A 27,516-nucleotide genomic window follows, 5' to 3' on the forward strand; every position below is an offset into this window, starting at 1 on the left:
AAATATTTTCCTGGGGAAAACGATAAACCCTGAGGTAGGGAAAGCACACAGCCTCTTGCAAAGGTCAGCTGTTGTAGAGGGTCCCATGGGTAGTCAAAGAAGATTCCGGAAAGGCAAAAGCATGCGGCCTGTGAACTCTGGGCTTGGGAGGCTGCAAAGGGCTAAGCTTGGGTGAGCCTTAGGTAGCCAAGAGCAGCAAAGTCTCACGGGGTGTTCCAGGCATCTGGGAGGGCGGTAGAGGGCAGAAGGGCTCTATGCGTTTGTGAAAATGCACAGAAAGGTCAACCATAGCGGGAGAGGCGATGCGCTCAAAGCACCTGGCACCTCAGGCTCCAGGGAGCTTGTGTGGCTCATCCTCCTTCCCATGGGATTGTCATCTTGTTTTTGGAGAGGATTCCTGCCTTGTGAAATAGACCAGAGCTAAACCCAGACATGTTTGGGTTTGGTTTCCACCAACCATCCATTTATTAACTCATTCATGCCCACAAACTTGTCACTCATATGTAGAAAGCACCAACTGCCCACCAGGTCCTGACCAGTGGTCTTCAGCAGGCTCTTACTTCCTCTAAGCCTCAGTGTCACCATCTGTAAAATGGGCTGGTGGTCAGTGTTGAGAAGATGATAAGCAAAAAAAAAAAAGTCAAAAAGCACAAGACTGGATCCCCTCAAGAACTTTCCCAGCTCACCAGGCCCTCCCTGTACTCTCCCCAGCCTCAGTCAGGTACCTGTGCTATCCCTTCCACCCATACCTCATTCACCCTTTGTCCACACTGTATTCCACACTATAGGACCCATTCTGTCCCCAAGACTCAGTCCTTCTGTGCGTGTTCACCCGGCACAGCAGTCACATGCAGCAGTCGCGCTGACACAGTCCCGCAGTCCCCAGCAGCTCACCCAGGCCTCAAACTGGACACCTCGTTCTCTTCTTCCCTTTCAGACTTCCTGTCTCCCGAGAAGGCCGTAAACTCCGCTTCCGCACTTCCTCCAGGAAGCCACTTGTCTTCCCACAGCACTCCATACTATCCTGGCCCCCTGCCCGCTCTCACAAAGAAGCACTTTGGGCTGTGGCTCCTGTTCATGTGCCCTTAGGGGTCAGGCTAAGGTGTGGGCCTTCAGAGGAAACAAGAACAGCTTGTGGTGGAAGGCCCTAGAGAGGAGACAAGAGGAGGGTTTCTAATTTCACAGCTGAGGTGAATTCAGCCTGGGTGGGGGGGAGGAAAGGAGGTCGCCTGAAGACAGCCGTCAAGAGGGAGAGGTGTGCGAGCTAGAAACCATGGAAGGAGAGTTAGCCAGACAGAGGTAGAGAGGCTCCCAGGCAGAGGGAGGCAGTCATGGGAAGTCCTGTCCAAGGCTCTGGGGATCCGAATGTGTTCCCTGCCATGATGTCCTGAGTTGGCGCAAGACACAGCACATCATACCGCAGGAGGACTTGCAGAGGTGTGGTCAGGAAGGTCAGCAGAGGCTACGCACCCAGTTCTGCAGTCAATGCTGGGGTGGGGGGGGACAGCCTCTGGTCGCTTGGAGCATCATGGCACTGGGTTTAAGGGAGAAGCAGGCAGACTGATGCCAGGGGCTGGGGTGATATCAATACAGCCATTGATTGGCTGTCTGGGAGACACAAAGGAAGGTGGTTCAGCGTGACCTGGGGGTGATAGAATTCTTCCCTCAAAGGCCCAGGGCTCCAGGCCATTCCTTCTGTCTCCAGAGTGACAAGAACTCAACAGCAGCCAGCTGGCAGGCTACCTTCCTTCCCAAGAACAGAGGTCTCTCTCAGTGACTCACAATGTCAGCATCTTCCTTTGAGATTCTAAAAATAAATGACAGACTCCTCCAACCTCTGGTCACAGCACTTCCCAGACTTGGGGGAAATTAAGGCATTAGGGAGGGCAGGGGGAGGGAAGCAGAGTTTACTGAGCACTTACTATGTCCAAGGCGTGGGAAAAATCACTTTTCTTAAAAACGTCCGTTTATTCATGAAAACCTTATGAGGTGAATGGCGAGGGGCAGAGTGGGCCGCACAGGCTTTGGGTCTGCCCTCTTTGGTCTCACGACTCAGAGCAAATAAACTATTCCAGGTTTGTTTTTGTTTTTATTTTTGTTTTTCCTTTTGGAGATAGGATCTTGCCATGCAGCTCAGGCCGAATTTGAACTCTGGTTTGGATTCTCTAGCTACCACACCTGGCTTCACAGACAGATTTACCACCTGAAAAAATAGGATATGAGGCCGGAGAAATGGTTCAGTAAAATGCTTGCTAGGCAAGCATGGGAACCTGAGTTTGATTTCTAGGACCCATATATGGGTCGGGGGGTGGTGGCACACCCCTGCAATCCCAGAGCTGGGGAGGCAGAGGCAAGAGGATCCCTAGGATCACTGACCAACCAGCCTAGCTGAATGAACCCTGGGTCCAAGAGACCCTGTCTCAAAGAGAAAGAGAAAGGGAGAGAGAGAGAGAGAGAGAGAGAGAGAGAACTAGGCAAGAATGACACTGGCAGTCGTGTTCTGGCTTCAGCACACATGCCCATATATGCACGCACACACATATGCACACTTATATACTGCATGTGCACACATACATGCCAATGGGGAGAGTGACTGTCTCCAGTTCACTGGATTGAGACTGTAGATAGAATTCTCTTATAACACTTTACAGTGTGGGCTTGGGGCATATGACCTGCTTTTCTTCTCATCTTACGGAGCTGGGAACAACATGCAGCCATGTGCTGGTGCTGGGAATCTGACCAGATCCCTTAGTTCCAGTGTGAGCACCCCTCCTCTCACTTCACTATGCTGCCCCCTCACTCCCAAAGGACACCTCTCTGCAGTATTGATCAAAATGGGGGGTGCCTGTACATACCAGAGTCCCCAGCTGCTAGAGGTGCCCTGTGGATTGGTGCTGGGAGGTTTGGGCGTGGGTGTCTGCTCCTTGCTCACACAACGAAAGTACTTTCAGAGTATTTGCTGGAAATAAACCATTGTGCCAGACCCCACGGTGCCAGACCCCATGGGCAAGGCAAAGGAGAAGCATGTCTTCTTCGCTCAAGGGAGAAGCCAATCACCTGGGAATAGGAGGCACAGAAAAAGGAATGGTCAGATAGATAAATAGATAAATTAATGTTTGTACTTGGGACGTAGCTCAGTTGAAAAAGTACTTGCCTGGCATTCACAAGGTCCTAGGTCCAGTCCACAACACCGCATAAACAGGTTGTGGTAGGGCATGCCTGTAATGCTAGCACTGGGAAGTTGGTGGAGGCAGGAGGATCATGTCTTCAAAGTTAGCCTGGACTACGTAAGAAGAGAGAGAGAGAGAGAGAGAGAGAGAGAGAGAGAGAGAGAGAGAGAGAGAGAGATTGAGTTTGTGTGTGGTTTTGTTGTACTGTTACAGTCAGCCTGAGGACACCAGTCCTGATGGGTGTCCAGGTCAGCATGTGGGTGGAAATGATTGTTACCCCAGAAGCACCCTGAGCTGGCAGCAGGCCTGGGGAAAGGAGCTAGGGTTTAAGGTAACCCAGAACTTCATCTGAGCTCACACAGAGCCGTGGCTATCACCAAGGCAAATATGATCCTGGGTCACAGAGGGAAGTGTAATAGTCAGGTCAGTGAGGGTAATGCCACAGGGAAGACAGAGTTCCTTAGACCGTTAGCAAGTGCTCCATTCCACAGCTGATGCAGACCAAGAGTGTCACCCAAGACTGAGAGTTCAGGGAATCATATCCTTCATCCTAGGCCTGCACAGGGAATGGAAGGTAAGTATGGATGCTATCTTTACAAGTGTGTGTGGTGTGTGTGTGTGGTGTGTGGTGTATGTGTGTGATATATGTATGTGTGTGGTGTGTGGTGTATGTGTGTGGTATGTGTGTGTGTGTGGTGTATGTGTGTAGTGTATATATGTGTGTGTGTGGTGTATGTGTGTGGTATATGTATGTGATATATGTGTGTGTGTGGTGTATGTATGTGTGGTGTATGTATGCGGTATATGTGTGTGTGTGGTGTATGTGTGGTGTATGTGTGGTATGTGGTGTGTGTGTGTGTGTGTGTGTGTGTGTGTGTGAGAGAGAGAGAGAGAGAGAGAGAGAGAGAGATGTGTGTGATATGAGCCGTGTGTATGTGTATGTGGGATGTGGGGAGAGTGTATGTGTGCATGTGCTGTGTCTTGGTGCGCTCAGTCTTGTACATGGAGGCCAAAGATCAACATCAGGTATTGTCCCCTGTCTCTCTCACCTTACATTTTGACACAGGGTCTCTCTTTGAACCTGACTAAGTGGCCAGTGAAGCTCCTCACGTGTCTCTCTTTCTGTACTGAAGACCTGAACTCAGGTTCTCAGCACAATAATTGCTTTACCCCCTGAGCCATATTCCCGGTCCTAAGAACCACCACTTTTTTTTTCTTCTGACAGGGCCTTCAGGCTATATTCTAATCCCTGTACTGTGTCTGTTAAGAGACAAACTAACATCCAAGCGCCAGCCCACTCCTAGAAGGCCATTCAGCTTCCCTGAGCCCCAGTGTCCTCATCTGAAGTGGCAGCAATCACTCCCTATGGTGCTGAGGAGATTAAATGGGACAGCAGAACTGCGCACAGTAAAGCTTAAGAAGTCGTCATCCCCTCCCTTCTCAGAGACATTGAAGGCCCATATTGATGCAAGAACATTGTCATCTGGGGAAGGGACTGAGGGAAAGGAGGGGGGACATAAGCACTCATTAACTCACCACAGTAGCATCTAACTGAACTGACCACAAGAATTCAGAGTCCTCAAAAATAACTTCCGTGGGGGACACGAGAACCCCAGAGATATGGAGTAAAGCTCTGGGAAATGGATGCTGCAGAGGGGGGCAAACCACAAGCAAGCTACCCGGGGTTCACCGGAGACACCCTTCCCTGTGCCCCAGCTTCTTCCAAGGCCACAGCTCCTCCTCAAAGTGACCTTCATCTCATCCTACGCCTCCATCGTAACCAGCAACTCTGAGGTCTTGGTTTGGGCTCCTCTGAAAGCAAACCATGGGAGGGACAAGATGTGAAGGCATGGAGGATAATAGAGAGACGTGATTGGAGGAATCGAGGATTGAAGGGCAACAGGCAGGCAGAGAGAGACAAGGAATGAGAGAAAGCTAACCACGTATGACTAATGAGCGGGCTTCCTCTGTGGATGTCAGCTGAGTAATGGCCTTCCAGATGTGTTCACACCCTTAATCCCTGGAGCCTGGAAATTGGAAATTGCACAACAAGGCTAGTTTGCAGCTGTGGTTAGCAAAGGACTTGAGATGCAAGGGCCAGGCCTTGACGGAAGGCAATTGGATAAGGGATGTGGGAATGGGAGGGATGCAGATTGAAGGGAGAGGGGAGGGTAGTGAGCCAGGGAATGCAGGTAGCCCCTGAAGCTAGGGACTAAAGTTTCCCCTCCCACCACTAGACAGAGCCCGCACAGCTCACATCTGCCTTGAGCCCTGGGTAACTCAAGGTAACTCCAGGCTCCAGAGGTGGGGGGAAGTGAAGAGTGTATTGTTACCAAGCGGCTAAGCTAGCAACAACTATCACAATAGCTACAAGGAAACTGCTTCAAACTATCATCTTCACCCTTTCCGTCAGCTCTGCCTGCTTTCCCTGTGTCCTGAGGACCCCCGGCCCCCAGCAGTGCCTTCTCCAGTGCACGCTCTTGAAGAACTAAGCCGCCTGCTTCCAGATTCTCACCTGAGAATGGCTCCCCATCACTGAGGAAAGTCTGACCTATGATCAGATCAGCCTACAGGTCTGGGCCAAGCCCACCCCTCTCCCTTCATCCCCTTCCACTTTAGAGTTTCAAAGGCCAGGTTTATAAACCCACCTCAGGGTTGAACACACCCACACTCTTGTTTCTGAAAAATCACACCCTTCCCCAGCCTTTTATCCTAACAAACTCCTACATATACAGCAAAACCCAACTGCAGCTACAGCCCTCTTTTCCTCAAGGAGTTGAGTCAGCCTGCCGTATCCTCACATAACCTCCATTCTTCTATCAGATTCCCATTATTGCCCCTACTGAGCTCTGAGCTCCCTGGCAACCACTACAAATCTTGTTTGCTTCTGAGCACCTAGGATCTAGAAGGTACTCCATGCATATGTGATAGCACCTAGGATCTAGAAGGTACTCCGTGCATATGTGATAAGCACCTAGGATCTAGAAGGTACTCTGTGCATATGTGATAGCATCTAGGATCTAGAAGGTACTCTGTGCACATATGATAGCATCTAGGATCTAGAAGGTACTCCGTGCATGCTGTGTGGAGTTCCCAGGTTCTAGAAAGCACTTTATGCATATCTGTTGAATGAAAGATAATAAATTTCTTTCAGCTCCAGCATTTTATGGTGGTGCGCTACCGTGAAGGGTCATCTCTGAATCAGCTTCTCTCTACTAATTAACAGAAAGACAACCTTTTTTTTCCCATTGTGAGTTCCTACTAACCCACTCAAGATAAATACAAATTAATGGGCACTCATTTGTCATGTGGACTTGATAATCCAAAATTACATTTGTCTTGGCCCAGAGTGTGAATACAGCTCACAATATTTGCAGTTTGTGGAGAATATAGGCCACAGAATCTGTGTCATTTTGATGCTTGCACAAGCACAAGCACACACACACACACACACACACACACACACACACCTAGTCCAGCTCTGCAAAATGAGGGAAGAAAAACAGAACAAAAGTATGAACTTCAAGAAGCTCCAAAGAAGGTTCTGCCCAGCCTGGGATATAGCTTGTCAATGCTGCCCAAGGACACAGGAAATTGTCATTAGAGGAACACAAGTTTGTGTATTCCTCCATTCCTTGATACTAAGCCTCAAGGCTCCTTTCTTGCCAAACAAGTCAGCGCCACACACAAGACACCATGGGAATCAGGATTTTGAGTCAAAAGGAAATCCCTTCATCCCTTCTACCTGATACCCCCAGACCCCAACTGTCACCCCCATTCAGCATGCCTAGTTTTTATTATGTACAGAGAAGTTCAGTGTGGCTTTGGGACAAAGAACTTGGAAGCCACAGATTGGCAGCCCTCCACTGAGTGTTGGATTCATCCTTAAGCAGGAGCTGAGATTTCAAAGGACGAGAAGAGCATGATGGGTCAGGTCATACCTGCCTTGAGTGGCGACCAACAATTGAGGTACCTCAGACAACTCGACAGTAGCTAGAGAGGAAAGACGCAGTCCCTGAGAATCTGTTTCACAGGAGTTGGCAAGCTTGCAAGATACAGTAGGAGTTGAGACAGCCAGTGGCGGCCATGCCACGATCCCTACTGGAGTATTCTTTCTCAGTGCCTTCTCTGGGAACAGAAGCTCCCAATTCCCTTTTCTCCCTAAGGCCCCAGGCTAGACCCTGCCAATTGGCACTCCTGTACTCTTTGGAAAGAGAAAGAGCAGAATCTGGTCAAGTAGACCCATGGACAGATGTGAGTCCTGCAGCTGCTGCCCAGTGAGCATCTGTACACAGTTCCAGGCTGAGTCAGCCTGAGCACCCTGGAGGCAACTCCCGGAGATCTCTTGACGGACATTTGTTCTGGGTCCTGCCACAGTGGCTGCACTCTGCCAGCATCTGTATCAGCCTCTACTCATGGGAAACAACACTACTCACGAGTGGAGTGCAGTCATAGGAATGGAGTGAATCTGTATGTAAAGCCGTCCAGGATGCTGGTGACCAGGCAGCTCTGGGAGGCCACAGAATTTAAGACAGAACCAAGGAGGAGTAGCAGAGTGTAGTGCTGCTACGTCTAAAAAGGCATGAGTGACGCTAACGTCACCTGCAATGCTGGTGAGTCTTTGAAGGAACACTGGGTCTCAAGGTCAAAGGGTGGATGCCTCCAGGTTAGCACTCACATCCACAGGAGGAGAGCCGATGAGGGAACCTAGCAGCCTGGCTCTCAGGCTCTCATCAGGCAGCAACCTTTATGAGAAAGGATGAAGCTGAGCAAAGAGGCCTAAGTGTGTGCTCCACTCCCGAAGAGTCACTAGACCATTGCCGTGCACTCAAAGTGTGTGCTCCATCCAGTCCTTTGCAAGATGCCGTGGGGGTCTGATAATGGAAAAACCACAACAATTCAGCCTCTTGGGGCAGAGAGACATGTTATTCATACCCTGCCCGACTCTTACACTGTGATTATTTTTAAGGCTTAGAGTGTGTGTGTGTGTGTGTACACATGTGCACACACATGTGTATTTGTATGTCAGTGGTCAGAAAAGGGCATTAGATTCTCTGGAACTGGAATTACAGGCAGATGTGAGTCCCCCAATGTAGGTGCTCGGAACTGAACTCAAATCCTTTGGAAGAGAACTATCCACTCTCAACTGTTGAGCCATCTCTCCAACCCTTTATACTGTGGAGCTCTTAGCCAGAGACACTCACGTAGTCCTCATGTCCAGTGGCAAAGGTAGCCATAAGTCACAGATTTCTTCAGCCTTACAGTCTTCTTTGGACCTGCTCCATTGAGTGTTCCTTTCACAGGCCTCTTTAGAAGTGTTGGAGGATATGTTCTGAGGTAGTTCTGACCAGCTGGTACAAAGGGGCATGCACGCAGCCTTAGCACAGAGTCAGGCCCCATGAGAGACAAGGGAGAAAGGAATGGGGGACACTCCTAGTACAAAATAGCCTCGGGGGACTTTAGGAGGGACAGAAGCCATTGCTGGTGGCGCCACACATTGTTCTCCTGCCTATGCTGTCTGGGAAGGCCCCGAGGACAGAATCGTGGGGCATTTCCCAGCAGTCATCTTCACCCACCTGCTTGCTTATCTACAACGGAGATTCCCACGGAAGCTCGGAAGTTCGTCAGACTGCTGTGGGAGACAGCAGTCCGTGCCTTTAAAGTGTGCAGAAGCAGGCTCTGTAACTGTTCCCGCACTTCTGACTTCCTGTGACCCCTAAAGTAAACATCACCAGGCTTGTTGCATGGATGAAGCAAGTTCAGGGGCTCAGAGACTGTTCTGACGGGGCACAGTTTCAGGTTGCCGAGTTGGCATTTAAAGCCTGGATATTGGGTGCCCGTTACTGACATCCTGTCTCCTTTCCCCAGAAAGCAGAGACTGCTGGGGCCTGAGAGGTGTGATCCTATGGAGACCATCTGAATCTGGGCTGGCTGTGAGACTGGGAAGGATCCGAGGGAAGGTGTGAGGTGCTGAGGACTCACCTTCAAACAACGAGACTGTATGTCTATGACCACACAGATGTGCTGTCTGCTCCAACCCCTATACCCCCCATTTCCAGGTGGGATAGATAAAGTTCTTATTACCCATGAAGGTGGCCCCTAAGTGGTGGAACATGAATTTGAACTCAGTAACCTAGCTTGAAAACCAAACTGCTTTCAGCTGGGGCAGCTCCTCTCCTTCCTTCAGCCACATGGCATGTGATGGAGCATGCCAGGGAAATGAGGTCAGCTGCCTGAGGCCTGTGTGCAGAGCCCACAGCTGCCCCTTCTGTCACCATTGTGCCCCAGTGGCTGCTCGGTGACACCGTAAACCCTATCACCTACCTAATAACAGAAAGAAAAAGACACCCGCAGAGAGCCTGGAGTGAGAGGCTGACAGAGCTGGGCTGTGTCCTGAGATTTTCCACATGTCCTTTCTCATACAGTCAGCTTCTTGAGAAGACAGGACCCCATTTCTACACATGGCCTCTCAGATGGGGTGCCCATCTCGGGAATATTTCTATCTCAGACCAATCAGCCCCCCCCAATCCAAGTCCATAAAGAAACCAGGAGCCAATCTGAGGGGTGGTTTGGGGATGAGGAAGTAGGCCAGTGGCTCTGAGAAACCGTGGAGGCAGCCACCTGCTTGATGTTCTCACTCCACAGGGCTGTGGACCAGAGGTGAGGGGAAGGATGGGTGGGGTGGGGGACAGATGGTGGTATGAGGCGTGTGCTCTGATTTTGTAGAAGCGGCAGAGTGTACTGCCTGTCTGCAGCTGCCTAAACATGGGTGCTGCCTGGCCCTGTTCCAACATCCCCTTTCCTTCCTTCCTGACACACAAACACATCTCCATCCTTCACTGTATGTGAGCACAAAAGACCTTCCCCTCCCTCTTGCCTAAACACTATGTTTTAGAGGCAAAGCCAGTGGTCAGGCACACACACCCAATCTCAAAACTGCCCCAGGGCAGGCTTCTCATGCTTCAAACAGAGCACTCAGCTTTCAGAGAATGGACGATATCTATAGCTTATATTGGTGCCCCATTCTCTGAATTTCTAACCCTCCTCTGTCTGCGAATGGCGAGAGCCTTCAGTGGCAAACTCCAGGGCTAGGCCATTAGGACATGGCTACAGCTTTGGAGTACAGGATCAGGACGCCTTCCTATCCCAGCTCAAGTCTGACACCCAGCAATGGTGGCTATAGCACTGGAAGTCCGAGTCATGTGACAGTCTATAAGTCCTCGGTGCCCCCTATGCACCCCACAAGCACAAAGGTGAGCCGTATGAACTCTGCAGAGTTCCCTGGAGAAGCGAGCCCCAGCAGCGTGTTCCCCTACCAGCCTGCCACATGCCCTTCCACAAACCCAGCTTGGCCACTTGTAGGGTTCAAAAACACCCAGGCCCATCCTTGGTGGCAAAGAGGGAGAATCAAAGCTAAGGACAAACTGTTACAAATAAGTCCATCTGACTGAGAAGGTCACCATCCAGAACTGAACAAATCAGAATGTCCACTAGAAACCAACAAGACACTAACTGAGGTCCAGCCCCCTCACTTCTGGGTAGATAATGGGAATGACTTCCAAGCCCAGGTCAGGTCTGAAGGTGATGGCAGCCAGCCAACTGCTGAATGATCTTTGGACTGGAGAAGCATCTACACATTTCATTTTCTTTTTAGAGGGGCTGCCAGTGTGGGCACAGGGGAGAAGGGCGGGAGCTGGTGGCCCAAGAGAAGGGGAAAGAGGCCTTCTCCCCACCCTGACCCTGAACTCAGTCTGACCCAGCGACCTGGCAGCTGGGTTTCAGCAGGGGTGTGGGGGCGGGACTTTTCCCTCCCCACTTCTCCAGTAGACATCTGGCAACATCTGTAACATTTTGGGTAGAAAATGCAGAAGGGTGAGGCCAGGTTGCTAGGTGTGCTAGGATGTACATTACAGCGAGGAATCCTGAAGTCCACTGTTGACACCCCCTAGGTAGAGGTTCCCATGAGCCCTTCTCTCCTGAGCCCTCCACCTCCAAACTCCACCTCCTTCCTTCATTTCCAAGGGCCCCTGACAAAGCAGCCACAGCACACAAGCACTCCTAGCTACGCAAATAGCAGCTCCTTCTTCTCTGTTGTTTGCTCAGCCAATATTGACTCTGCGGCCTAACACTGGTGCTATTGAGCTGGGTTCTTCTCGATATTGTTTGAGCAGCATTAGCAGAGCCTGTGATAACCAACAGCGGAGCAGGAAGCCGCCATGCCTCCCCCGCCCTTGCCTCCCCCCACCTCCTCCTCCGTGAGACGCTCCTGTAAAGACAGAGGAACCTAAGGCTGGTTCCTCTACAGAGCAAACACAAGAGGGGAGAGAGGGAGCATGCTCTCTGGCTCAGTCAACACTCCAGGGCAGTCACAGCAACTGGAGAGGTTACTAGAGGAGGCTGCCCTTTGGGGTGGGGCCAGTGAAAAATGAAGGGAAGGAAGACTCGGGCTACTGGCCAAACCCTGTAGTTGGCATCTATGGGAAAGGCCTGTGGGGACCGGTACACAAGGGCCCTGGGTGACTGAGCAGAGAATCAGCCAAGCATGACAGGTCAAGGCTGACTAGATGTCAATCTCTGTGGCTTAGTGGGAGGAGCCTGTGGACAAAACCATGCAGACGCCATGTTTTAATGATGAAGATTTAGCAAACTCCCTCACCATGGGCCTTTGTGGGCTTTTGCCACCTCTGTGGGTTCTTATCTGAGAATAATTCCCCGCTCCGGAAAGAATGCTTTCGGCAGCTCTAACGTGGACTATGCCACCATTAAATATCCTCCATGGTCATTCCCGGAGAGGGGCCACAGTGACCTCCTTTCACATTTGGATGCAGGGATAGATGGTAGGGGCGTTCTGAGAGGCCAGCCTGTGGCAGTGCCCTGGATGGTATAAAAGAAGGCTGCGCCTCAGCCGGAAATGTAGCTCAGCTGGTAGAATGTTTGCCCAACACCACGTAATGACGTTACGGTGGAGGCCACCTGTGACCCTGGCACTCTAGAGTCTTGGACAGGAAAATCAGGAGTACATAGTGAGTTCAAGGCGGGACACATGAGACCCTGCCTCAGGAAAGAGAAAGGGGGGACATATTCAGTGACACACACATAACTTCCAGTACCAAGTGAGAGCCTAGAAGCTCATGAAGCCAGCATGTAATCAAGGTCCAAATGAGATGTGATACGCATCTTGAAGATGACCACCTCTCATAAGGTTGAATCCAACTTCCCACACAGCAACCAGCCATCTTCACTGAGACCAGACAGGCCACAGGATGTCCAAGGACGAGGTAGCCACATGAGGTAACTAGGGTGGCTCTTCACTGCCCACACATAAAGCAAATTCAGGCTTAGCTGCACTTTTGGATGAGGGCCCACGGCATGTCTCTAGGTCAGTATTAAGGAGGTTGCCAGCATCATCGAGGGGACATTCTAAAAATTAGCTCCAGCCTGCCCCAGTGGCCTGGGAGCACCAAAATGGTCATTTGCTAAAATTGGCCATTAACATTTTTTACTAACTGCTCTCTCTAAAGACTTGGTAAATGAGGGGGAAATGCCTCAGAAATCAGCTATTATGTCGGCCCTTGTGACAACCTGGACTCCAAGCTTGGGAAGTTCTTTGTTGTAAAGAAAGAAAGAAAGAAAGAAAGAAAGAAAGAAAGAAAGAAAGAAAGAAAGAAGGAAGGAAGGAAGGAAGGAAGGAAGGAAGGAAGGAAGGAAGGAAGGAAAGAAAGAAAGAAAGAAAGAAAGAAAGAAAGAAAGAAAGAAAGAAAGGAGGAAAGAGAGAGAGAAAAGAAAAATACAGAGAGGGCATCTTCTGTGTGTGACTGTTTCTTCCAACAACAAAGCCGTCTTGGTTCCCCCACCAGCAGACACTGTAGCAAACACGCCCATCTTGTCAGTGACCTCTGCTCTGAGGAGCGCCCTCTCTTCTGCATGTTCCCTGTGGCCATGAACCATTCTTAGCCTCAGTTGTTGGAACAGAGGTGTTGCTTCGATTCACTCTTAAGTGTTCCCCTAAAGCCCATGCGGTAAAGGGTTTGCTCCCCGGGATTCTATATGAAGGAATCGTGGAACCTTCAGGAAATGCAGCCTACCTGGAGGTCTGGACATCATTTGGGTGCATGCTCTGGAAGGGATTCGTGGAAGCCTGCCCTCTTCCTCTTTCCCTTCCCAGCACCCTGGCTTTGCAGTGAATGGCTCTGATATATTCCGCTGTGACGCTCTGCCTCGGCACCGCCCCAAAGCTACAGGACAAGCAGAAGCAGAACGAAACCCTCCAAAGCTGAGGACAAAAATTAAACTTTCCTTCTTCATAACTGATTGCCTGTGGCATTATTACAGAGCAGAAAGTTGATTGACACAGATCAAGACCTTCACTGAGAAAAGGCACCCCACTGGTTAGCCATGGACCAACCAGATTCTTTTTCTAGGAATTTGGGTGCATTGTTTTGAGAGGCCATGCCCAGTTGAACTGATCATTTTTGGACCTAAAAAGGTGGAACAAAGAGAGCCAGTCTGCGGAGAAAAAGAGCAAACCTACTGAAATAAGCTTCAATAAATGAGAAGAGGCAGAGGGCGTGCCAAATGTCTGTTTCCTACCTCTGAGTCATCCCACCTCTGAGTGCAATGAGGTTCCCTAGACCGACTAACGAATTCACCATCAACTCAAGCTAAGTTCAGGGAGGGGCTGGGGATGTAGTGCAGCTGGCATAGTACCTGCCTAGCGTGCTTGAAGTCTTGGGTTCCATGCCAGCACCACATAACCCTGGCATGATGATATATACCTGTCATCCCAGGACTCAGGAAGTGGAGGCAGGAGGATCAGGAGTCCAAGGGCCTTTTCAGCTACACATTGAATTTGAGGCTACATGTCTAGAAAGGGTCTAAAACCTGAGCAAAGTTTATTCTGTTTTTGGAAATCAAATGATTTTGAACCAACACTGCTAGGGAGACTTCTCCTATTTCTAGATTGTACTTAGCAATGCCGGGAGTCTCACACTCTGCTGGGACAGCAGAGGTCTCATCTGGGGCCTTCCTCCCCTGTTTGTTCTCTTCCATATGTAAGCTGTCTTCGCTGCGGTGTCATACGGAGTAGTAGCCATGCATGGACACCGGTAAGTGCACTGTGTAACCTAGACACCGTGTTCCACTTAGCAGTTTGTTTGCTCAGCCTACTTCAGCAAAGGCTGTTAGCCTATCAGTCAATAATTAGTCATTCCACAAACATTCACCAAACTAGAACCCAGCTCTAGCATAGACACATTAAGAAAACAAAGCTGCGGGCGCTGCAGAGAAGGCTCAGCCCTTAAGACCGCATATTGCTTCTGGAGACTCTCCAAGTTTGGCTCCCAGTCCACATCAGGTGACTCACAACCACCTGCAACTCTACCTCCTTGGAATCCCACACTCCTTTCTGGCCTCTGTACACACACGTGTAAACACATATGTGCCTGTACACGTATACATAAAATCAAAGTGAATCTTTTTTAAATTTGTAAAGGAAGGAAAAGAAAAGAAGGTGCTGGGAGCCCACCTATCCCTACACACACACTCGGAGGGTTACTCGCTTGCTCTTCCACACTCTCTCCAGCCTCCCTTTGGAAGATGCCACATATAGGGCCACAGGGTGACACCTCAAGAGTGCCCAAGGCTCACCAAGGAGCCAGGCAGGATATGCAGCCACTACCAATCATGCATAAGACTGGGCACTTCCCACTGCCTCCCCTGGTATCAGAGTTCTCCCACAGCACACTGGCCTTTTCCAGGGCATATAAAAGAGAAGATGCAGCAGACTCTCAGCCACCCTGCGGGAAGAAATAAATACAGGAGCCAGTGCTCAGCAGGTGGAAGGAGGACCGGAACGGGGAAGCCAAGCCTGGACCTACTGTGTGCTCTTTCCAGCATCTTCTACGGAGCAGCTCTGGGTAGGGAGATTACAGGTGGGGCTTCAATGAGACTTGCGGACTGGAAAAAATTAAAATTCTATTTTTAGATGACAATGTGAAGGAGCTCTGTTCCTGGGAATAGAAAGCAGCTCCCAGCACCCTGGCCACCAAAGTGCTCGCGGTCATTACAAGCCACCATCACAGGCTCTCTTTCCTTAGATGACCCCGCAAGGCCTGATAGGCAGATACTGCACAGAATCACATCGCAGTATGCTAAGAGGTACAGAATGCCCTACCAACTCGCTGGGCTTCGGTCAGTACTAACACTGAAGGTGTGAACTCTCGCAGGAGCCAAGCCTGGAAGTGGGCAACCCAGGGCTAGACCAAGAACCACTAAGTCCCCCAGAGGCCCAGATTTTGCTACACTTCTTCTGTGACATCCTTAACATAGGACCCCAAAGTAGGTCCTAAAGCACCAACCACCATAGCTGGGCTTGAACGAGACAAATACTTTGTAGAAAAAGTAAAGAAATAAAATGCAAACAGGAAAAACAAAGACTCCTTTCCAACATCCTAGAAGGCACATCAGCAGGTTCCTAGCTGCTGAGATGGTTTTCAACTCTACCTGTGATGGTCCTGTTAAATCAGATTGTGTTCCTAAAAACCAAAAAGTGGGGGGAAAGGAAGGAATGGGGAGGGGAGGGGAGAGGAGGGGAGGGGAGGAAGGAGAGAATTGTGGTGGCAGGAAGAAATGTACAGTCTCTGCCCCAGATGATGTGTGAGGACAGTCCCAGGGGGATTCAGCTAGGTCAAAGCAGCAGGTCAGGTTGGGCCTGGAGCATCACTGAAGGTCAAAGGACCTGTGGACTCTATCTCAGAGAAGGGGCATGGGAAGACTGGAAGGGACGGAGGACAAACCCAGCACAAGCTCAGTGCAATAGAAGAGGTTCAGAGGAGGTTGGGACCTGTCTTCAAGACCTGACTTCAGGAAGACCCGTCCCCTTGAACCCTCCGGCTGGAAAGTGAGAACTGTGTACTCAGAGCCCATGAACTATGTATACGAACCTCTGCCAGGCAAGGCTGGGGCACAGGAAGGCCGGGCCAGATTTTCCACAGCCCCATTCTCTGACGACTGGTGGACAAGACAGGCAGGAAATGACCACCATTCAAAAACTGTAAGGGAACAAGGGGGTCAGGCCCAGAGAGCACGCCTGCTGGCGGGGTCAGAGGTCACATCTGCAGGGTAAGATGCAGCAACCAGGCACCAGTCCTGGCCTGCTAGGGACCACAGTTCATTCCGCTTCTGGGCCAACAGCTGTCCTGACTGGGGCAGAGGCAATAGCAAGGAACAGTTCTGAAGGCGTCTCTGGGCTTTCTCTAGAACCACATGAGGCTAAAGGATGGAAAGAATGGCCACTTCTGAGGTACGATCCGGGGCTCAGACATCGCCCTGCTCAAAGTTATTGGCTCATCCCCAACCCTCAGCATTGCCACATCAGTGAAGGACTAATCACCCCGGTGTCACAAATACAGAAGTGGGATGGCCCCCCATGTGCACAGGGGTGAGTGGATGCTGGTGACATGCTCTGAAGCTTTGTCCACCTGTGACTCTGTAGGATTCCATCTTTCTGCCTGTAAAATGAGTCCCCTTAGCCGAGCTGCTCACCCATGGGGAGAACAGCTGTCCTGCCCCTATTGTCCACCATGGGCAGGTGTGTTTCCCACGACCACCCTGGCAGAGGGCGGGGTTGGGGGAGATGACGGACAGACGGACGACTCTGGCTCACAGATGCGGCTTTGACCCAAGTTTCTCTGTGGTTCTGCCCATCACCACACAGACAAGACCAATCTGTTCTCAAGTGGACGCTGCCCTTGGCTTCACCTCTGTCCGTGCCAGGCCTGTGGGACAGGACAGGTGGAGACACGTCCGTGGCTGGTGGCTGGCTGTGGGAAGGCAGCAGAGAGGGGCTGGTCTCATTATTACTATTCAGGTCAAAACACTTCCCTGTGTTTAGACAATTACAGTCCATAATTAGTTGCCATCACAGAGGAACAAGCCCATCGTGGTTTCAAAATCACAGTGACTGCTTTATTTAGCGGAGACAACCACAGCCTGAAAGACCACTGGATTCTTAGCAGAGGGGGAGTCTGGGCTTTGGTCTCTCAGCCAGTTTCACGGGTACACGCCAACCCCACCCAACAGCTTGTGCAGGGCTTCATCTGAGTTCCCACACCTGTCCTCAACTTCATAGTTCATCCTGTCCCCCCAGGCTTTGCCCAAAGCCCTGCACCGTCCTTAGAGCCAAGCCTGGGAATGCCTCCTTCTCCAAGAGGGACACCCTGTCTAACCCAGCCCCGTTGCCTCCCTACCATCCTATCCCTACTGCCTATGCACTGAGAGTCCCACTTGTCGTTTAGAATGAAGGTCAGGGGAAAGAAAGGAGGGCTGTTGAACCGGAGGGTACATGATGGTCCACCATACCATCAGAGTCGAGAAGGGAGCCAGAGAAGTTCAATGGAAATGTTTGGGCCGGGTCAGAGGGTCATGTCTGCTCAGGTGTATTGGGTAAATTGCTGAGCGACAGTAGGTTGATACAGTGACCTGGGATAGATGGCTGTCTCAGCAATGTCAGGCTAGGGCGGTGCTCTCCTGTCAAAGGCCATAGGTTAGCCTGACAAAGTCAGGATTTCCAGGATGCAGAAGAAGAGGACAACACTGGACTCTAAAGTGCTAGGGACAGTCAGTAGATACCCATCAAGGTTTCCTATCTCGTGGAGTAGCTCTGCTCAGTGTATTTCTTCCCTGTGGGCTTTTAATCGGGAATCTAAAAATGGTGTCAATCATTTAGGGCAGAGATAAGATGGGTACAGCCCCCCAGCCAGACTACCCTAGGAAGGCTGGGCACAGGTGGCCTTCAAGGAGAGCTCAGCAGAAGCTGGGGTTACAGGAGGTGCCTAAGAAAGACCTCTGCGGCCTTCCCTCCCAGCTTTGCCTTGTGAAGAGCCTCCTGCTCCAACCCAGTCCCCAAGACAGACACGTGCCTTAGTCAGGGTGTCTACTTTTGTGATAAAACACCACGACCCAAAGCAAACCGGGAAAGAAAGGGTTCATTAAGCTTACAAAGCTCAGGTCACACTCCATCAGCAATGGAAGTCATTGGCAGGAAGTCAAGGCAGGAATCTGGAGGCAGGAACTGAGGCGGAGGTCACGGAGGGATCTGCTCTATTGGCCTATTTTTCCTGGCCTGTTCAGCCCACTTCCTTGTAGCACCCAGGACCACCTGCCCAGGGTGACATCACCCACAGTGGCCTAGGCCCTCTCACATCACTCATCAATCTCACACCAATCATCAGTCAAGAGAATACCCCCACTGGCTTGCCCACAGGTCAATCTGACGGTGGAATTTTTCTCACTTGGGGTGCCTTCTTCCCAAATGACTCCAGCTTGTGTCAAGCTGATGTAAGCCAGCACACACCCTTAACATTACAAAGTGACTTCATAAACTGGGCTTTCTGCTTTAGTCAGTGCAAGCAGCCATGACAAAAATACTATAGGCTGGGTGGTTTAAGCAAAAGAAGTTGATTTCTTCACAGTCCTAGAGGTTGGAAGTCCAAGCACAAAGATCCAGAATATTCTGTTGATGGCTGGTAGATGGTTGCCTTCCTTCTATACCTTCAGGTTCCTCTGTGCAAGGACACATGGAGAGGGCTGGGCTGTGAAGGATCTGAATTCAATCCCCAGAATACACACACGCACCACTATATATATTGCCAGCCTACTGCATGGGTGAGTTCCAGGCCAGTGAGAGACTTTGTCTCAAAAATGCAAGGTACATGGAACTTGTAGCTGAGATACATAAACATACATCTGAGGAACTGCACCGCAGACTAGACTCTGGCCCTCGTGGATACATGCACACATGCATACAATCATACCTGCACACATACAAAAATAAAAATAAAGAATTCTTGGAGAGAGCAAGAGAGAGTGAGAGGGAGAGAGAGAGAGAGAGAGAGAGAGAGAGAGAGAGAGAGAGAGAAGAATAGATTAGTTGATAGAGAGCAGAAATTGGTTGATTGGCTTTCTGGTGTCTCTATTATAAGAAGCCCAATCCCATCAGATCAGGCCCCATCCTGATGACCTCATTTCATTTTAATTATTTCTTTAGCATCCCTATCTCCAAATTCAATTGCAGTGGAGCTGAGGACTGTGACTTGTGAATTTTAAGGACCACATGAATACTCTCCCATAGGCATACCTACCTCTATCTTGTGATGGAGTCCTCACAGTTCTCCCAGCCAACAACATCCAAGAGCAGAGCTGTGATCCCACAGTGAGACCCTGAGGCACAGACAGCTCATCAGAGGCCATAGCCAATGTGGTAGCAGAGAAATAGCTCCCAGCCCTCTCAAGCTTTCCTGCCTCAGGCTTCTGTCCTCCTTCCTATTCCCTTGAGGTCCAGCTGTCAGCTGTTTGTCACAGACTCATTCCACCTGGACAAATGGATATGGCTTAAGACATTGATTGACATTCAACGTTCCCAACTGAAGACAAGCATTGAGAAGCATGGCGGGTGAGTTCGGGCACCAATGTTTACCTCTGGTCTCAACTCCCGGTCTTGCAAAGTTCACGTTGAATGAACATGCCCTTATCCCAGCGTTCTCTGGTTCTGTAAAACACTTCTAAGGGAGAGACAGACAGACAGTCTATACACTGTTCATTGGGTTCTCTACAACAGCAGAAGTCTGGAAGGAAGGAACCCAAACCACCTCCCCTCACCTGCAACGCAAGGCAGTGTGGCCAGCTGCCTCCCGCAGAAGTTCAGGCCAGGCGAGGGCTAATGGGAGCAGGGTCCCGTGAGAAGTTGAAGCAGCAAAGCTTAAGCCCATGGCAGCCAGGTGTGCCTCACCTGTTTGCCTAGGCAAGTGGGTGGAGCCCAAGTTCAACCCTGGGGCATGCTGGTAGTTATCCTTTCTCTGCAGGAGTTAGCTGGGGTTGACTTGGAAAGGAACAGATCTTTGGAGAAAGGGCTTGCTCACTGACGGTACCAAGGCCTAAGTGATCCAAAACCCTGAATGCAGAGGGATGACCAAGGTCCTCATAGGACTGCTGGTGGAACAGGCCAGCTTCCTCAGCTGTTAGTGCCCCCTAGCCAGTCACCCAGCCCCAGAGCTGCCTTCCTGAATTTACAGATCCTACACTGTGTCCTCGGGCTGCTCTCTGTAAACCTCATGGAGTGTTTACAGACTGACTGAGTGCAGCTCGTAGAGCAGAGGCAGAGACCTGAACTGAGAGATGAATCAATGAGCCAAGGAGAGAAACCACTGTGGCAGACCCTCAGCCACTACCAACCATTGAGTATGCTCTCTCACAAGAGGGTAGTGAGAACCCACTATGTGTTGGCATAATGTTAAATGCTGGCATGGCATAGCAACCAGGACAACCATGGCCACCATGTCGGCATAGTCACACAACAGGAAGGGGAGACCTTGACCAAGCACAAGTCAGTTATTGTTATAGTTGACTTTGGAGGAGCTGACAAGATGGCCCAGGAAGTAACAGCACTTCGCCTGAAGCCAGACACCCTGAATTTGAACCCCAGGATGGTGGGAGGTGAGAAGTGACTCCACACACTCTCTTCTGGCCTCCACATGCACACTATGGTACAAGCAAGCCTATGCACATGTGTGCAAAACAGACAAATAAAACCCGAAGTTTAAAAAATAGAATTATGTCTACAGAGTCAGTCAAGATGCTATGACAGAGCATTCATCGGGAGCACTGCTTGTGGGAAAGACATGGAAGCTCACAGGGGGCAAAATGATATTTTAATGAAGACCTGGGAATGGACTGTAGCAAGGAGAGAGAAAAGTAGGAACAGAAAGGAGAAAGGAGGTAGCGTGGGACATTGCAGAAGACTGGAAGCAATGTAGTTAGAACTTAGAGTCCTACAGGTAGAGGAGCCTGGGGTGAGGCTGGAGGAGAAGCAGGGCTTCCCACCAGGAAAAACCAGCAGGTGGAGAACACGAGGGGAGTCTCGTCTCAGCAAGAGATGTCTCTGCCCTAGAACACGGCCTATGCCCTCTCTCTTGTAAAGAATGGCGCACATTGAGGCGTGTTCTTGCCTGCAATTCAAAACAGATTTACCCTCTGTTTCTAGCATTCCATGACGTACTGTGACATTCTCCCTCTCGGCTTCTCCTTTCACACGCACAGAAGTCACATTGGGTAGGTGTCTCTAGCCATGTTCTGCAGAGGAAGACACCAAGGCTCGGCAAAATTGACTAACATTGAGACTGGTGAGATGGATCAGTCAGCCAAGTGCTCACCATACAAGTGTGAGAGCCTGAGCTCAATCCTCAGAACCCACATAAAATAAAATAAAATATAGGGCAGAAACACGTGCCTCTAATTTCAGCAATGTGGGAGCAGACAAGAGGATTCCTGGGGCTTACTGGCCAGCCTGCCTAGCTCAGTCAGTGAGTTCCAGGCTCAATGAGAGACCCTGCCTTAAAAATTAAAGTGGGGATCAATAGAGGAAGACATCTGGCTAGCCTTCCAATGTGTGTGTGCGTGTGTGCTCACACGCACGCACACACGCACACACACACACACAAGCTAACTTGCCCAGAGATCACCTGCACAGTATTCTGTTCAAGGCCCCACAGTGAACCTCTGAAAAGACAAGGAAGATGGTGAGGCAGCCTTCAAAAGAGACAAGAGTGTGGAGAGCTACAAGCATGGTTGAGAATAACTAAGAAGGAAAAGCTCATGACAAACTCGTCCTCACAAAACCATGTGGGATGTGGCTGCTTTTCCTAATTTTCTGCGATAGATGAAGGTATAGAGTGATAAACAATAGACACAGGAATATCAATAGCTAGAATAATTGATCATTCCCCATAGTGCAAAAACCAAGCTGCTGACTTCAAGTCATTACAAGTGGCTCTGCCTAACTCCCGAGTCTAAAATTTAGTAGGCAATTGAATAAAAGGCTTACTCTTGTTGCACTTCATATAAATGCCCCCAAAAGTCACTGTGGTAAAGGTGTGCTCCCCAGTCTATCACTCTACCTACCTGCCTACCAAGGGGCAGCGGAGTCTTCAAGAGGTTGAGCCTAGTGAAAGGGAATTAGTCATAGAATAAGTAGCTTCCAGGAGACTTATGGGAACTCCATCTCCTCCTTTATCCTCATTGCTCCCTGGGTAGTGAGAGGGAAATAGAAAGCTCTGACACCTGCTCTCCATGTGACATCCTGCTTCAGCACAGGCTCAATGCCACCTGACCTACAAACTGCACAAGAAAACCTAAGAGACCATGAGCCAAATAAACTTTCCCTGCCAATAACTTGACAGTGCCAGGTATTGTATTCCAGCAACACAGATCTCTCAATTAGAAATGTTCAGTATTTTACTGTCCATTACAACACAAGTTTAAATGGTGAAAAATAAGAATATGACTGTGAAGGACTGGGGATATAGTTCAATTGGTAGAGTGTTTTCCTAATGTGCACAATTCCTGGGATAGAACCTATCCCCCCACCAAAACACCACATAAAAACAGCTAGGCATGATAATACATGCCTGTAATCCCAGAGTTCAGGAGGTAAAGGTTTGGGGATCGGAAGTTCAAGGCCATCTTAGCTACATTTCAAGTTTGAGGCCTGCCTGAGCTACATTAGACCTTATATCAAAAAAAGTATACACACACATATGAGACCATATACATAGTACCTTAGTTACTTTTCTATTTATGTGACAAAACACTCTGTCCAAGGCAACTTAGAAAAGAAAACATTTAATTTGGAGGTTCATGGTTTCAGAGGGCTGAAGCCCATGACCACCATAGTGGGGAGCAGGTAGGCAGGCATGACCCTGGAGCAATAACTAAGAGCTAACATATGATCCACAAGCAGGAAGCACAGAGAGAAGGGGGTGGGGGAGGGATGGAGAAAGAGAGAGAAAGAGAGAGAGAGAGAAAGAGAGAGAGAGTGAACAGTGACATACCTCCTCCAACAAGGCCACACTGCCTAATCCTTTCCAAATAGTTCCACCAACTGTGGACCAAACATTCAAATATATGAGCCCATAAGGGTCATTCTCATTCAAATCACCATACACATACATATACATATACACATACACAACAGACACACACATACCTATCTCAAACAATTGTATATTTGTGTACATATATGGATATAGACACACATGTATATGGCCTAGATCATAAATTCAACTATTCAATATGTACCATTTTCATCACTTTTGTTGACCCCATGCACAGTCTTGACCCCTGTCACCAGTTAGGCCCATGTCTTCACCCCATCAAGAATCCACAATCATTGCTGACATCCAAATACCAACATGGAGTCAAATCTGTCATGAAACATAGAAGACAGAAAGCTCATTTGGAGAGAACCTCTCCTCACAGACAGAGCAGAGGTATAGTCAAGCAGCCTGAGAGTGGGGCATACTTGACCTTGAAATGTGAAGTATGGAATGTGGAACGCCATTCATGCAGAATCCCGCCGACAGAACTTCTGCATAAAGTCTCTGGGAAACTATAATGTAAAAAAAAACTAACCCTCAACCCATGGCAAATTAGTCATTCAACGAATTGATCATTTGGGAAATTGGCTTTTAGCAAATTGATTTGGGGTGTCTAGGCCTCACCCCTGGAAGGCAATTCGGCAATCAATAGAGTGTGCAGAGCCTGGAAGATGGGCACTCCAGGGAAGTGGGCCTCTCCTGCAGCCTCCCTGGAAAGACCTCTGGACTCAGGCAGCAGGAACACAAGCTAGGGAGCCTGAGAAGTCTAGAAAGGGCACTTCGGCCACTGGAAGGCTCCTGCCCACCCCAATCAGCTCTCAGAGTCCTACAGTGTAACTTCAGGAGCTTGAATCAGGACCTGTGCTGAGGTCTCCACAGCTGCAAACATATGAAGAAGGCTGAGGATCAGAAGTGAGAGACCATGGTCCTCCCGTCTTACAAGTGGAGTCAACAGGTCAGACTTGGGCCACCCTTGAGGCCCTCAATCATCCCCCACACCCAGGGGCCACTGCTAGCATCAGCAACTCCCCTTTCTGCCTGCCCTGTGACTCAACCAAGGCCATGCCCTCAGGAGAACCGACAGGAGCATCATCACATGCAGAATACAGGTTATGGGATTTAGTGTACGGATGAGGAAACTGAGGCTGGGCGTGCAGGTTGTAAGTAACCCCACTAACAGATTCTCAGGCATCCTGACTCTTTGGGAGATATATGCAAAAGCTTTTTTGGGTTTTTGGTTTTAGTTTTGTTTGAGACACGGTCTCGCATAGCCTGGAATGGCCTTGAGCTCACTATTGAGCCAAGGATAACCATGAATTTGCTCTCTTTGCCTCCACTTCCTGAATCCTGGGTTGACAGACATATGCCACCACGCACAGTTTACGAAGCGTTGACTATGGAACCCAAGGCTTTGTTCTTCTGGGCAACTATTATACCACCCAAGCTACAACCCAGCCATGTGCAGAAGCCTTTAAAAAACTTACATAAACGAATTTACACTAAAATATCTCCGCACTCTATATTTTTTACTTACTAAATTATGCTTTCTCCAACAACTACTGAAAAATACATTAGCACATATTATCATTAGCAATTATTTTTAATATATAACATAATTATGGTGCCTATGGTATAGAAATTCCTACTAAGGGGTATTTTAGTTGTTTTGTGGGGGTGTATCATGCATATAGCTCCCTAGAATATTTCCAAAAATTGGCCTCAGGGATTTTGTGGATCCCTCAATTTGCTAATACACCAGACAAGTTTTCCCATCCAAAATAACCAAACACAGCTAGTCCCTTTAAGTGAATCCAAGTTTCTGTTTTCGGGTTAGCCATTCTCCTCATTCACATACACACTACACACTACGCACGTGCATACATGCACACTCTCATATACACACATGCACACACATATGCACACAAGTACATACATACACATATGCACACTCACATACACCTACACACATGCACATGTAGACACACTCATATGCATGCGCGCACACACATATGCACGTATGCACACACATATGCGTGCACACATACAAACACACACGAGAGTTCACGCCAGCCCTGGCTTTCTCTTGATCACTTCTGAGTTGAAGTTTGAACACTTGGTTGTCAAAGATCAGCCAAGGAGAGCCACAAATGCAAGCTGCATAAAAGCCACAAACTGAATGAAAAATTAGGATGGACTTTGTTTGGTTGTTTGTTTTTATTTATTCCATTTTTGTAATTAAATTGTGAATTTCTTGACATGAGCTTTGTAGATGACATCAAGTTATGATGTCAAAAAGTTGTCCATGTCTGTCTAGGCTGAAGTAGGCTTCCCAATCCAAATCACATACCCCCACAAACCAGAAATCTTAAACTTCAAGAATTGTTTGACCTCAGACAATTTACAAATAGCAGCAGAAAATGGACCCTGAAATCATTACTGAGCCATTAAACTTGTTAAGTACAATCGGTGAAACCAGGGACTCTCTACTACCTAGATCAGTGGTTCTCAACCTTCCTAATGCTGCAGCCCTTTAATACAGTTCCTCATGTTGTGGTGACCCCAACCATAAGATTATTTTCATTGCCAGTTCCTAACTACAATTTTTGCTACTGTTATGAATCTTAATGTAATATCTGTGCTTTCTGATGGCTTTAGGTGACCCCTGAGGGGTTGCGATCCATTGGTTGAGAACACTGGCCTAGACTCTTTGCCTCACAAATCTGGGCCTCTGCAGAGATGCCTGCTGGTGGATGGGGGCTCCTGTGAGGAACCCTGCCCTTGAACAGGGCCCACCATACTCCTCCAGATTCTTGATAGAACCCAGAGCTGTTGCGATCACACAACAGGGCCACCGCTGGAACAACTGTGTGACTCTATAGTCTATCGGACTGGACACTGCCCTCGGGCTTCCTCCTACTCCAATGCTTGGCAAGTAAGAGCTCCCAAATCCTCTGGGTTCAACCTCCTTGGCTATGATAGAATAAAGAAACCTACCAACCCCATTGCTTTCACTCTGAAAAGGGATGAGGCAGGGGGCACACTGAGTAACTATGTCACAGAAACCCCACGAGGGGGTCCTCAGAATGTGGAACGGGGGGTTCTAACAGGGATGACTGTGTTAACCATTCACGAATGTGAGCAGCACATGGCTGACCAACGGACACCACAGACACAGCGTGGGAGATGCTGAGACCGGAGAGAAGACCCACTCCTCAGGCCTGCAGCTAACACTCTCTGAGTCCCTCCTCTGAACCAGGCTTAAGATAGCCTTGAGGACACAAGCAGCATGGACACAGTGTCCCCTCCTTTCAGAGAGCCCACGGTGCAGCAGAAAGCTAGGAAAGCAGAGGCTGATGAGAGGACAGGGGGCCTCAGGGTCAGACAGGGGCTCTTTAGCCCATTTTTCTGGTTTTAATTAGAGATGTCCCCTGCAGGCACGGATGTCTATGTACTTGGTCCCCAGCTGGTGGCACCGCATGGGGGAGGTGTGGAGGCTTTAGGAGGCAAGGCCTAGCTGGAGGAGGCAGCTGCCTGGAAAGCAGGCATTGAAGGTGATACCCACTCTGGTTCTGGCCTACCCGCTCTGCCTCCTGACCCCCCTGAGCTATGTGGCGCTCCTGGGACGCGCTCCTGGAAACAGGAGCCAAAATAAATTCTTCCCTGAGTTATTTCTGTCATTGTAGTGAGGGGGCCTGCTTGTTGGAGTATCTGTCCCGCCCAGTACCCCACAGCAGGCAGGCCCCAAAGAAAAATCACACACAGGACTCCATAAGGTTATAAACTGATTGGCCCATTAGGTCAGGCTTCTTGTTAACTCTTATAACTTATATTAACCCATTATTCTGATCTATGTTAGCCATAATGGTTCCATACCTTTCTCAGCTGGGCAAGTTACATGCTGCCTCTTCGGTGATCTGCGCAGCAGGAGTGGCGGAGGGACCTTTCTCCTCCATAGCCTTATTCTATTCTCATTGCCCCGCCTCTACTTCCTGTCTGGTTGACCCGCCTATACTTCCTGCCTGGCCAATCAGCGTTTTATTAAAACACATGATTGACAGAATACAGATAATTCTCCCGCACCATGTCATGTATCAAGTTACAGGTGACCAGGAAAGTAACTAAGCTACCCAGAATTCCCCTGAAATTACAGAGACCAAGACAGGTCAGATGAAAGAACAACATGGCTGAAGCAGAGTTCAGGAAGGCATGTGTATGGTGTCCGAGCCCAGGCGTTTCTGGGAACTTAACTCTCCCCTTTGCTTGCTGGCTGTTATGTTGTGGCCTGGTGTGTTCATGTCCTCTGACTGGTGATGAAGCCCCCACCGCAAAGGACAGAAGGGCTGGTCTTCCTGTGGTATATGGAGCGAAAGTAGTTTCTATTCCCCAGCCAAGCTCAGGGCCAGAGGAACGCACCACAG

General features: G+C 49.4%; 1 long non-coding RNA gene across 1 annotated transcript; it reads right to left on the reverse strand.

The window, feature by feature from the left end:
- Positions 1 to 471: 471 nt before the first annotated feature.
- On the reverse strand, positions 472 to 27,069 carry LOC148122205 (uncharacterized). The gene is made up of 5 exons (XR_015737611.1): positions 26,972 to 27,069; positions 2,856 to 3,057; positions 1,923 to 2,203; positions 895 to 1,807; positions 472 to 585 (listed from the first exon to the last, which is right to left on the reverse strand). It is a non-coding gene; the product is annotated as an uncharacterized LOC148122205 (long non-coding RNA).
- Positions 27,070 to 27,516: the final 447 nt, after the last annotated feature.

The sequence above is a fragment of the Myodes glareolus genome, chromosome 4 (genome assembly GCF_982192425.1).
Source record: "Myodes glareolus chromosome 4, mMyoGla1.1, whole genome shotgun sequence".
In the NCBI taxonomy this organism is placed as follows: domain Eukaryota; kingdom Metazoa; phylum Chordata; class Mammalia; order Rodentia; family Cricetidae; genus Myodes; species Myodes glareolus.